General features: G+C 39.0%; 1 non-coding gene across 1 annotated transcript; it reads right to left on the bottom strand.

Moving 5' to 3' along the window:
- Positions 1-213: 213 nt before the first annotated feature.
- On the bottom strand, positions 214-320 carry LOC127133211 (small nucleolar RNA R71). The gene has a single exon (XR_007807201.1). It is a non-coding gene; the product is annotated as a small nucleolar RNA R71 (small nucleolar RNA).
- Between the last annotated feature and the right edge of the window lie 10,486 nt (positions 321-10,806).

Genomic DNA, 10,806 nt, shown 5'->3' with positions numbered 1-10,806 from the left:
CCAAACCTTCATTTATCCGTATTTGTCCAATACGCTAATACTGTTAAAGCTAATGGTGTCACTTCAGAGGCAATTTGACTTCGTCTTTTTCCTTTCTCGTTAAGAGATAGCGCTAGAAGATAGCTTCAATCTCTTCCTTCCAACTCAGTCACCACATGGAACGAGTTGAAGAAAGTCTTTCTTGCCCGATATTTTCCGCCGAGCAAAACAGCTATGTTGAGAGCCCAGATAAATGGATTTAAACAGAAAGATAACGAGTCTCTTTTCGAAGCATGGGAAAGATACAAAGACATGATGAGACTTTGTCCACACCATGGTTTAGAAGACTGGTTAGTAATTCATACCTTCTATAATGGTCTCCTGTACAACACGAGGTTAACAATAGACGCCGCCGCAGGTGATGCACTAATGAACAAACCTTATGCTGATGCTTACCAACTTATCGAAAGCATGGCTCAAAACCACTATCAGTGGGGAAGCGAACGAACAATGGTAGAAAAACCTCAAACGAAAACTGGCATGTACGAGATAAGTAACCTTGATCATGTTAACGCAAAAGTGGATGCTCTGGTCCAGAAAATTGAAAGTTTAAATGTATCACCTCCAGCCACCGTGGTAGCCATAACTCAGAATTGTGAAGTCTGTGGAATCCAAGGTCACACTCCTGCAGATTGTCAACTCCTAACAGGAATCCAAGCGGAGCAAGTAAACTATGCTCAAGGAAGCCCCTACTCGCATACCTATAACTTAAATTGGAAGAATCATCCAAATTTTTCATATAAGAGTAATAATGCTTTATACGCACCTGGACAATCTCCAAATCAAGCCCCAGCTATACCTCCGGGATATCAAAAGCCGATTCCATCTACACCTAACAATAACGCCCCTAGGAAATCCAACTTGGAAATCATGATGGAAAACTTTATAGCTTCTCAACAGCAAATCAATAGAGATTTCTTAAACCAGAATGTACACACTGGCGAACAAATTAAACAACTAGCAAGTAAAGTAGATGCCCTGGCTACCCATAACAAAATGCTGGAAACGCAAATATCACAAGTAGCTCAACAACAAACACCTACTACTGCCCCAACTGGTACATTTCCTGGCCAACCCCAACCTAACCCAAGAAGCCACGCTCATGCAATTATACTGAGAAGTGGAACGGAAGTGGAAGGACCGTCTGACCCAAGGATAGAAAACCAAAACTCTAAAAAGTCAACTGAGGAAGAAAGTGAACCTAAGGAAAAGGAAGAGAGTAATAAGGAAACCGTAGAAAAGAAGGAACCTTGTGTACCTCCACCACCCTATAAACCACCTATCCCTTACCCTCAAAGGCTTATTAAAACCAAAGATGCGGGCCAATTTAAAAAATTTGTTGACCTACTAAAACAATTAAACGTCACAATTCCTTTTACAGAAGCTATTACGCAGATGCCCTCATATGTTAAGTTCTTAAAAGAAATTCTTTCTAATAAAAGGAAACTTGAAGATAGCGAAACCGTTACACTCACCGCTGAATGTAGCGCTATAATCCAGAATATGCCTCCTAAACTTAAAGACCCAGGTAGTTTCTCTATACCCTGTCACATAGGAAAATTTGTCATTGACAAAGCCTTATGCGATTTAGGAGCCGGTATTAGTGTTATGCCTTTATCCATATGCAAGAGACTGGAAATGGGAGAATTAAGACCAACTAAAATGTCTGTGCAACTAGCAGATCGTTCCGTTAGATATCCTATAGGAATTCTTGAAAACGTTCCCGTGCGCATAGGTCAATTCTACATTCAAACTGATTTTATAATTATGGACATTAGAGAAGATGAAGTTACACCCATTATACTGGGAAGACCGTTCTTAGCAACTGCCGGTGCAATCATAGACGTAAAACGAGGACGACTCACTTTCGAAGTAGGAGAAGAGAAAATTGAGTTCATTATTTCCATATTTTTGAAAGCACCTGCAATAGAAGATTCATGTTACTTCATGGATATCATCAATGAATGCATAAAAGAAACAAAGTTAGAAAAAGACAAATCATCTGACTATCTTGTAGAAGACAAACTTAACCAATGTTTAGCAATAACACCGGACCCTACGCAATGCCTTAAGAAACCAACCCTAGACCTGAAAACACTTCCCAAAAATCTGAGATATGAATTCCTAGACTTAGAACTTGAACGACCAGTGATAGTTAATGCTGACCTAGGAAGACTCGAAACAGAAAAACTCCTGCATATCTTAAGAAAATATCCAACCGCACTAGGATACAACATCACCGATCTTAAAGGAATAAGTCCTTCTATCTGTATGCACCGCATCATGCTAGAAGAAGACTGTAAAACTTCTAGAGAACACCAGAGGAGACTAAACCCTATCCTGAGTGAGGTAGTGAAGAAAAAAATAACCAAGTTATTAGAGGCAGGTATCATATATCCTATATCTGATAGCAAATGGGTTAGTCCTGTACACGTAGTACCAAAGAAAGGAGGTGTAACAGTCATTGAAAATGAAAAAGGAGAAACTATAACCAAACGAATCGAATCAGGATGGAGAATGTGCATTGACTATAGGAAACTAAACAAAGCAACCCGAAAAGACCATTTCCCTTTACCATTCATTGATCAGATGTTAGAATGATTAGCAAAACATTCTCATTTCTGTTATCTAGACGGTTATTCAGGCTTCTTTCAAATACCAATTCATCTTGATGACCAAGAAAAGACAACGTTCACATGTCCTTTTGGTACCTTCGCTTATCGACGAATGCCATTTGGCTTGTGCAATGCTCCCGCAACCTTCCAAAGGTGCATGATGGCCATATTCGCCGATTTTCTAGAAAACATCATGGAAGTATTTATGGATGACTTTTCCGTATGCGGACAAAGCTTTGAAGAATGCCTTGAAAACCTAGAAAGAGTTCTAGAGCGATGTGTAAAAGTAAACCTAGTACTTAATTGGGAAAAATGTCACTTTATGGTACAAGAAGGAATTGTTTTAGGACACATCATCTCGAACAGAGGAATTGAAGTAGACAAAGCCAAAATAGAGGTAATCGAAAACCTTCAACCCCCGAAAACTGTGAGAGAAATACGAAGCTTCTTAGGACATGCCGGTTTTTACCGACGATTCATTAAAGACTTCTCTAAAATAACTAAACCTTTAACCGGGCTATTAATGAAGGATGCTGAATTCATATTCGATAATAGATGTTTAGAAGCATTTCAAACGCTTAAACAAGCATTGATCTCCGCGCCCATAATGCAGACACTAGATTGGAATGAACCATTCGAAATAATGTGTGATGCCAGAGATTACGCTGTAGGTGCTGTTTTAGGACAACGAAGAGATAAAAAGCTTCACGTTATATATTACGCAAGTAGAACTCTAGATGAAGCACAAATGAATTACGCCACAACCGAGAAAGAACTTCTAGCAGTAGTGTTTGCGCTAGATAAATTTCGTTCTTACTTGGTCGGAGCCAAAATAATCATCTACACTGACCACGCTGCTATCAAATACCTCTTAACAAAAAAGGATGCTAAACCTAGACTCCTAAGGTGGATCCTGTTGCTACAAGAGTTCGATTTGGAAATCAAAGACAAGAAAGGAACTGAAAACGTAGTAGCAGATCACCTCTCGAGACTTGAGAATCTTGAACCGGAAAGAACATCGATCAACGATGATTTCTCGTACGATAAACTTATAGCTACTTTGGAAGAAAATAACAATGATAAACAGGTAGAAACCACCTTAGCTATATCTGTTACACCGTGGTACGCTGATCTCGTCAATTATTTAGCTGCCGGAATAGTTCCACCTACTTTATCCTACCAGCAGAAGAAACGATTCTTTTATGACATAAAACACTATTACTGGGATGACCCCTTACTTTTTAAAAGAGGCCCCGACGGTATTTTCCGTCGGTGCATACCTGAAGAAGAGATAGAAAATATAATCCAACACTGTCACTCTGCTCCTTATGGTGGACATGCAAGTACATCCAAGACCTGCTCTAAAATCCTACAAGCCGGTTTTTATTGGCCAAATATATGGAAGGATGTACATGCAGCTATTAAGAAATGTGACAGATGTCAACGCACAAGAAACATATCTAGACGTGACGAGATGCCACAAAAGGGCGTTTTGGAAGTAGAGATTTTCGACGTGTGAGGAATAGACTTCATGGGACCTTTTCCATCCTCTTTCGGTAACAAATACATACTCGTGGCAGTTGACTACGTATCAAAATGGATTGAAGCTATAGCTTCTCCAACAAACGACACACGAGTAATAACTAGACTCTTTAAGAATATAATATTTCCAAGGTTTGGTGTCCCAAGAATAGTAGTCAGTGATGGTGGATCGCATTTCATATCCAAGGTACTCGAAAAACTACTGCTTAAGTATGGCGTAAGACATAGAGTAGCGACACCTTACCACCCTCAAACCAGTGGGCAAGTGGAAGTGTCTAACAGAGAAATCAAACAGATACTAGAAAAAACAGTCGCCACCTCAAGGAAAGACTGGTCATTGAAATTACCAGAAGCTTTATGGGCTTACCGAACTGCTTACAAAACTCCCATAGGGACAACTCCATTTAAGCTCATTTATGGAAAATCCTGCCACCTCCCGGTAGAATTAGAACATAAAGCCTATTGGGCTATTAAAAATCTAAATTTAAACTATAAGGCCTCCGGTGAAAAGAGAATCCTTGATATAAGCGAATTAGAGGAACTCATAAGAGACGCTTACGAAAATGCCAGAATCTACAAGGAAAGAACAAAACAATGGCATGACAAGCGCATATCAAGGAAAATCTTCAAACAAGGCGATACAGTCCTTTTATTTAACTCTAGGCTAAAGTTATTCCCGGGAAAACTACGATCTAGATGGTCAGGTCCTTTTCAAATCACCAATGTTTTCCCCAGTGGAGCGGTAGAAATTAAAGGCAAATCTATGAAACTATTTACCGTAAACGGGCAACGTCTAAAACATTATCACTATGCAGAAAACAATGAAGATTCGCAAGTCTTGCACTTAGACGAAATGCCTCCAGAATTTATAGATTATAATTGATAATTTTTATGTCGAGCTTGCGACATTAAACAAAGCGCTTAGTGGGAGACAACCCACAAATATTTATTTTTTTCCTTAATTATTCTTTTAATTTTTGTTTAGTATTCATTCTTAATTTATTTTAATTTATTAAAAACTTTTCTCTTCTTCTTTCGGCATTTGGCCAAACCTTGACTAAAACTCTTGTTTTTCTTTTCTCTAGCTAACATTAACCTGATGGGACAAATTGATCGTATGGGTATCAAATTCAGAGGGAAAGCTCAGAAACAAAAGTTTGAGGAACTAGCCACGAGAGAGATGCTACCTAGCCTGTATGCTGATGACTGGGCAATGACTGCCCTTGGACTAAGAGAAAGTGTCCTGTATTTGTTGAGCCAGATTGGGTGGGAAACCTCTCATATCCGTAGACAATTCGTCACTTACCGGAGACTGACACTAGAATTCCTTAGTTCCCTGATCTATCTACCCAACCATGGAAAAGGAATAAATAGAGGTTTTATTCAGTTCAGAATGTTTAACATGGAGTATCAATTTAATATTCAAGACTTTACCAACCTTTTAGGTTTCCCTACCTCCTTTGATACATTCACAGTGAGCCAAGAAGAACTTTTTGAATATAAAGAACTTGAACACTTTTGGGGAAGCTTGACTGGAAATGACGATCCCGAGGAACATGAGTTTCTCTCTGGAAACATACATAACCCGGCCTTTCGCTATTTCCATAAGATCCTGACCCACACCTTATTTGGGAAGAAGCCAAACAGTACCGCAGTTTCACGTGATGAACTCTTCATCATATTTTGTGCTTCCCAGAACCGTCCAGTAAACGGTGCCACTTTTATGTTGGCAAATTTAGACCACCTTATCCAAGACGAACGAGCACCAATTCGAATAGGCGGTTTGATAACCATGATTGGTAATGCTATCGGATTACGTCAGCCTATGCTTGACTTAAGCCCTTTTTGTGGCATTACTATTATGAGTATACCCTTCCTCTTCAACACTATGTTTATAGCAAACCTAGGGTCTGACGAGTTTGAGCTTATAATTAATAACCAAGTTCTTTGCCTATTCACCTTGCCCAGTCCTAGGACTAGTGTTCATAACCGCAATAACTGGCTCTACAATCTGAACGCAACACCCTCTCCAGCTAGATCTACTGAATCCATCCAGGACTATGAGATTTGTGATGACCAGATCCCTTATGCTGAATCTGACCCTCAGACACCATCTGGTTATTATGATATTGATTCTCCTCCTCAACCTGTTCCGACCAACGAATCGGAAATACCCGGTCCTAGACATCATATGCCCGGAGCTGATTATAACACCACCATTCAAGCTTTGATGTCAGAACAGGACGCCCTCAGAGAAGAGTTAGCTGACATGGGACAAGAATTTCTGGGATACATGAGAAGTATGACAAATCAGTTCCACGAGTTGCTAAACCGTGTTAACTCCTTTGCCCCTCCGGCCAGAGATCATGCAGATGGATAGAAGTTGTTTTTCTTAAGTTATTTAGTTTTAGTTAGATTTTTCATTTATGTTGTTTCAAATTATGTTCGTATTTGTTTTCTTTCGCATTTTTGCTTTTGTCCTCCAATGTTACATTATGATTATTTTATGAAGCTATTGATTTATTTTACTTTACTATGAACTATGCAATATCTATCAATAATGCTCTCTACTGTTGCTTCCTACATAACCTATTAAAGAAAAATATATTTATGCACTATTATGCAAAGTAGAATAGCATGCAAGGGAAATTTAAATAGCAGAGTAAAATAATCTGAAGCAAAACAAAATCATAAAAATAAATCACTATAATTATTATGAAGAACGCAAGCAGTAACCATTCCAGATGACTGTGTGACGAGCGTCACACACGCCATCACGGTCGTCACACCAAGTACTTGTGCCGTCCGTAACGCCCCTGTCACGAGCGTGACACCGTCAGACCATGTTAACGTTACTAACCGTTGGGAGACGACCGTTACACCACTTCACCTTTTTACCTTCCCCATTTATTCACATTTACCCACATTTATTTACTTTTCAACCACTCCCTTTCCAACTTCCAATTTTTTTCCCCTATAAATACCTACCATACCTTTCTTCATACACCACAAACCATTCTCTAAACTCAATTTCATTTCCCTTCTTCCCTAATTACCTCTTTCAAACCATTTATCGGTATGGCGGGAAATCAAAATTTCGGAAATATCATCTTCCGATCCGAAGATGATGATTATCAAAGGGAGCAGTTCGAGCGTTTCCAACAACGAGGTGTCACCTCTACCAGGTATCCTGATATAACTTGTTTACAAGAATTAGGATTACTTCAAGGTATAGAATGGATGCTCCGTCTCGCTGATTTAACCTTTCTATGCACGCATAATCAACCTACCTACCCATCCCTAACCTTAGAATTTTTAAGTTCATATGCATACAACACCCCCACCGGTGAAGACGAGTCCTTAACCGGTACCGCAACCTTCCGTATGTTCAACACCGAATACTCCCTATCCCAAAACCAATTGAGTACCATGCTACAATTCCCTATAGGAGACCAAGTTCACCCGAGAATCCCTCCAAATTCCCAGTGGCACATACACGCCTTCGACCTTTTCAGGAAAATATCCGGTTTAGATACCAACATCTGGGATGCGCTCCTTGTCTCCCATATACATAACCCAACCATCCGATACTTTATCCGCATCCTACAAAACACAGTCTTTGGAAGACCAAACAACAGCAAAGTAAACGCCAAAGAATTATTCTTCCTTCACTGCGTCTTTCAAAGGGATACCCAGGTAAACGCTGCCTCCTTCCTATTTCATCACATCCGCACCCTATGTGCTAGAGGCCGTCAACCTTTTGTAATTGGTGGATTAATCACCACCATAGCACTTGGCTTAAACCTAGGGGACCGACTCCAAACTTTAGAATCTTTACCTCCCCTATCTATGGATACAAGCTACTGCCGGTCCAGCCGCCTAATTAAAAACAGGGTAGGCGGAAAATATTACCTTATGGTGAACAACCAGGAAGTCCCAAGCGTTGTTCTACCTAATATTGCCCTAACAGATGTCACAAACCCCAACCGCCACCTCTATGATCTGAATGCTCCCGAAGCTACCGAGCCTGCACAAGCAAACCCGTCTACAGACGAGTTTGAAGAGATGGAGCAAGGTGATCAGGTTCCTGCACAACAATCAGCCCCGCTCAACCCTTCCGATGGTGCAGCTGGTCCATCCTCACGACGTCGTCGACGAAGAAGGCCTGCAACCAACGACGACATCATGGATTCTATTGATGGTATGCAAGCATAGAATCTCGAAATGATGCAACTGATGCGCCAGATGCAACAACAGCAGGAAGCGAGGAATGCTATTACCGATCAGCGGTTCACTGAATTGCTCAGCAGGTTTGACGACTTAGAAGTACGTCAACGATCACCCGGTCCAAGAACCAGAGGCGGAAGGCAACATTGACTCTAGTTTCTTTTTCTTTTTTGTATTTCTTTTCCTTGAAACATTGGGGACAATGTTTCATTTAAGTATGGGGGGGAAAACCGTGTTCTTTCTATTCTCCCTTTTTCAAGCATGTACCTTTCTTTTCATTGTTATTTCCCTTGTTTAAAAAAAAATTTATTTATTTTAAGTTAAGTCCCTAGTGTGAAAATTTCTATTATCTATTCCCCCTCAATTTTCTTGAGCCATAACAAAACTTTAACACACCCAAATAGTATAAAGGTTGCCTATTTTATCAAACTTGAGACAAATTAAGACAAAAATTATTACCATAACAACGCTCTAAACAAACCTCAACATGTTAGATCAGAAAGGCAACTGTTATACAAGTCCTTGAACTTTTAGTTTTATAGTAACCTCGAGTAGTTTATACAAGAAGTCAGCACCATCTTAATAGCAAACTACGTGGAGGGCCGATGAATATAAGTGAATGATTTCCAAAGTAACATAAAAAAAGAAATATATATATCAGGAAATGCACTAATTAAGTTAGGTGATCCTTACCAGATCATTTAATCTAAAGGTTGCAGATCATACAAAAGCATAATATGAAAGATCCATTATGAGTTGGTTCAGCAGGTATCTGGTGCTGAACTTGGTAGGGCGGACTATGGTCCGATCCCCCGCAATTTGCAATGGACTGAATAACGAAGTTATCCGAATTATGTACCAGAGCTTCAAGCTAAAAGGGGATCAGAATCACTAACCGGTTACTCCACTATGTGCGCGAAAAGATAAAGGGCTTAATGTGATTTCGCTAGAATGAAAACGGGTGAAATAAGAGTAAAGGAACTAGGATAGCTATAATAGCATGACTCGAACTGGTTTACATAAGGTGAGGTTACCTGAGGTTGTAACGGTAGTTGTTGATGTCAAGATTAAACTCAAGTTACTTCTAAACAAGGTTTACATGCAACCTAGTACGAATTGATGTGTGTTTTGAAATTTCATTTGGCTAAAATTTTAAAAACAAGTTCTATACTGTATTTTGCTTGAGGACAAGCAAAGATCTAAGTATGGGAGAGTTTGATAACATGAAATAATATCACATTCTAGGACTTAATTTAATTTAATTATATTATTATTTACTTCAATTTATTTCATTTTATTCGATATTACTCGGTATTTTCTTTCTATTTATCTCAGGTAGTTTATTTGAAGCACAAGTGAAAAAGGAAGAAAAGGAGGTGCAAAAAGGAATGAAAAGAAGCAAATATCAAAAGCCAAAGCCCAGCCCAAAAGCACAGGCGTTGCGCCTGTGACGAGCGTCACACAGGATGTGACGAGCGTCACGCTTTACCCACTTGTGTTACGAGCGTAACACATGGTGTGACGAACGTCACACCATTCTTCTATATTTTTGGCTTCAGAAGCGCAACAAAGACGTTGAGGCCTATTGTTACGCTTGACCATTGGAACGTGAACGGAAGAATCTTGGAAACCGTTACAACAAAGTGACCAGTATAAATATTGGCCTTGCAAACCCTGCAGAGCCCCCCGACTTCGTTCAATTTTCTTCTTCCAGCCGTGCAAGCATACCATTATTTTTCTTTACTGTTTTTGCTTTTAATTGCAGTTTTTATTTTTATTTTCCTTTCCAGTTAATCTTTCAGCACTTAATTAATTTTTCGCACAATAGTTTCTACACCGGAAACTATTGTGTACCTTTTACTAGATCTAACCTTACGTTAGACCCTAGATTTTTATTCCTTCACTTTTATTTTCCTGTCCGATTGAAGAATTCAAGAACAAATCCAACCGGTCTGTGGTGGAGTGTTCAAGATTGCTATAAATTATTCAGGTTCTTTAATTTATATATGCTTTATTTTATTGTTTATTTATGTTATCTGCCTGAGATGGAATTATTTATGCATGCTGATTATTTAGATCTGTTTAGTATGTTTGGCTAATTTATTTAGGTATCGGTATGTAGAGTAAGCGGAATGAAGGAATCAAAATTAAGTTGGTTTAATTACATTTAAAATAAAATCACTCTTTTTACGGTCTCAATTTACAGGTTTAATATCAAGGTTTTGTACGAAAGTAAAAGACATAAAGAAGTTAAAATCAATAGAACGAGAGTTTGAGTTTTTAACTGGACAGTGTAAATTGGACATTAATTCTAAATCAGGACGAGAGCAATTTTTAGAGTAAATAAAATTCTAATCTTTTCCAAAAAGTATTTTTAAAGGTT

The sequence above is a fragment of the Lathyrus oleraceus genome, chromosome 3 (assembly GCF_024323335.1).
Source record: "Lathyrus oleraceus cultivar Zhongwan6 chromosome 3, CAAS_Psat_ZW6_1.0, whole genome shotgun sequence".
Taxonomy (NCBI): Eukaryota; Viridiplantae; Streptophyta; class Magnoliopsida; order Fabales; family Fabaceae; genus Lathyrus; species Lathyrus oleraceus.
Note: the sequence above shows the minus strand (reverse complement) of the source record. Positions and strands in the feature narration are given on the sequence as shown.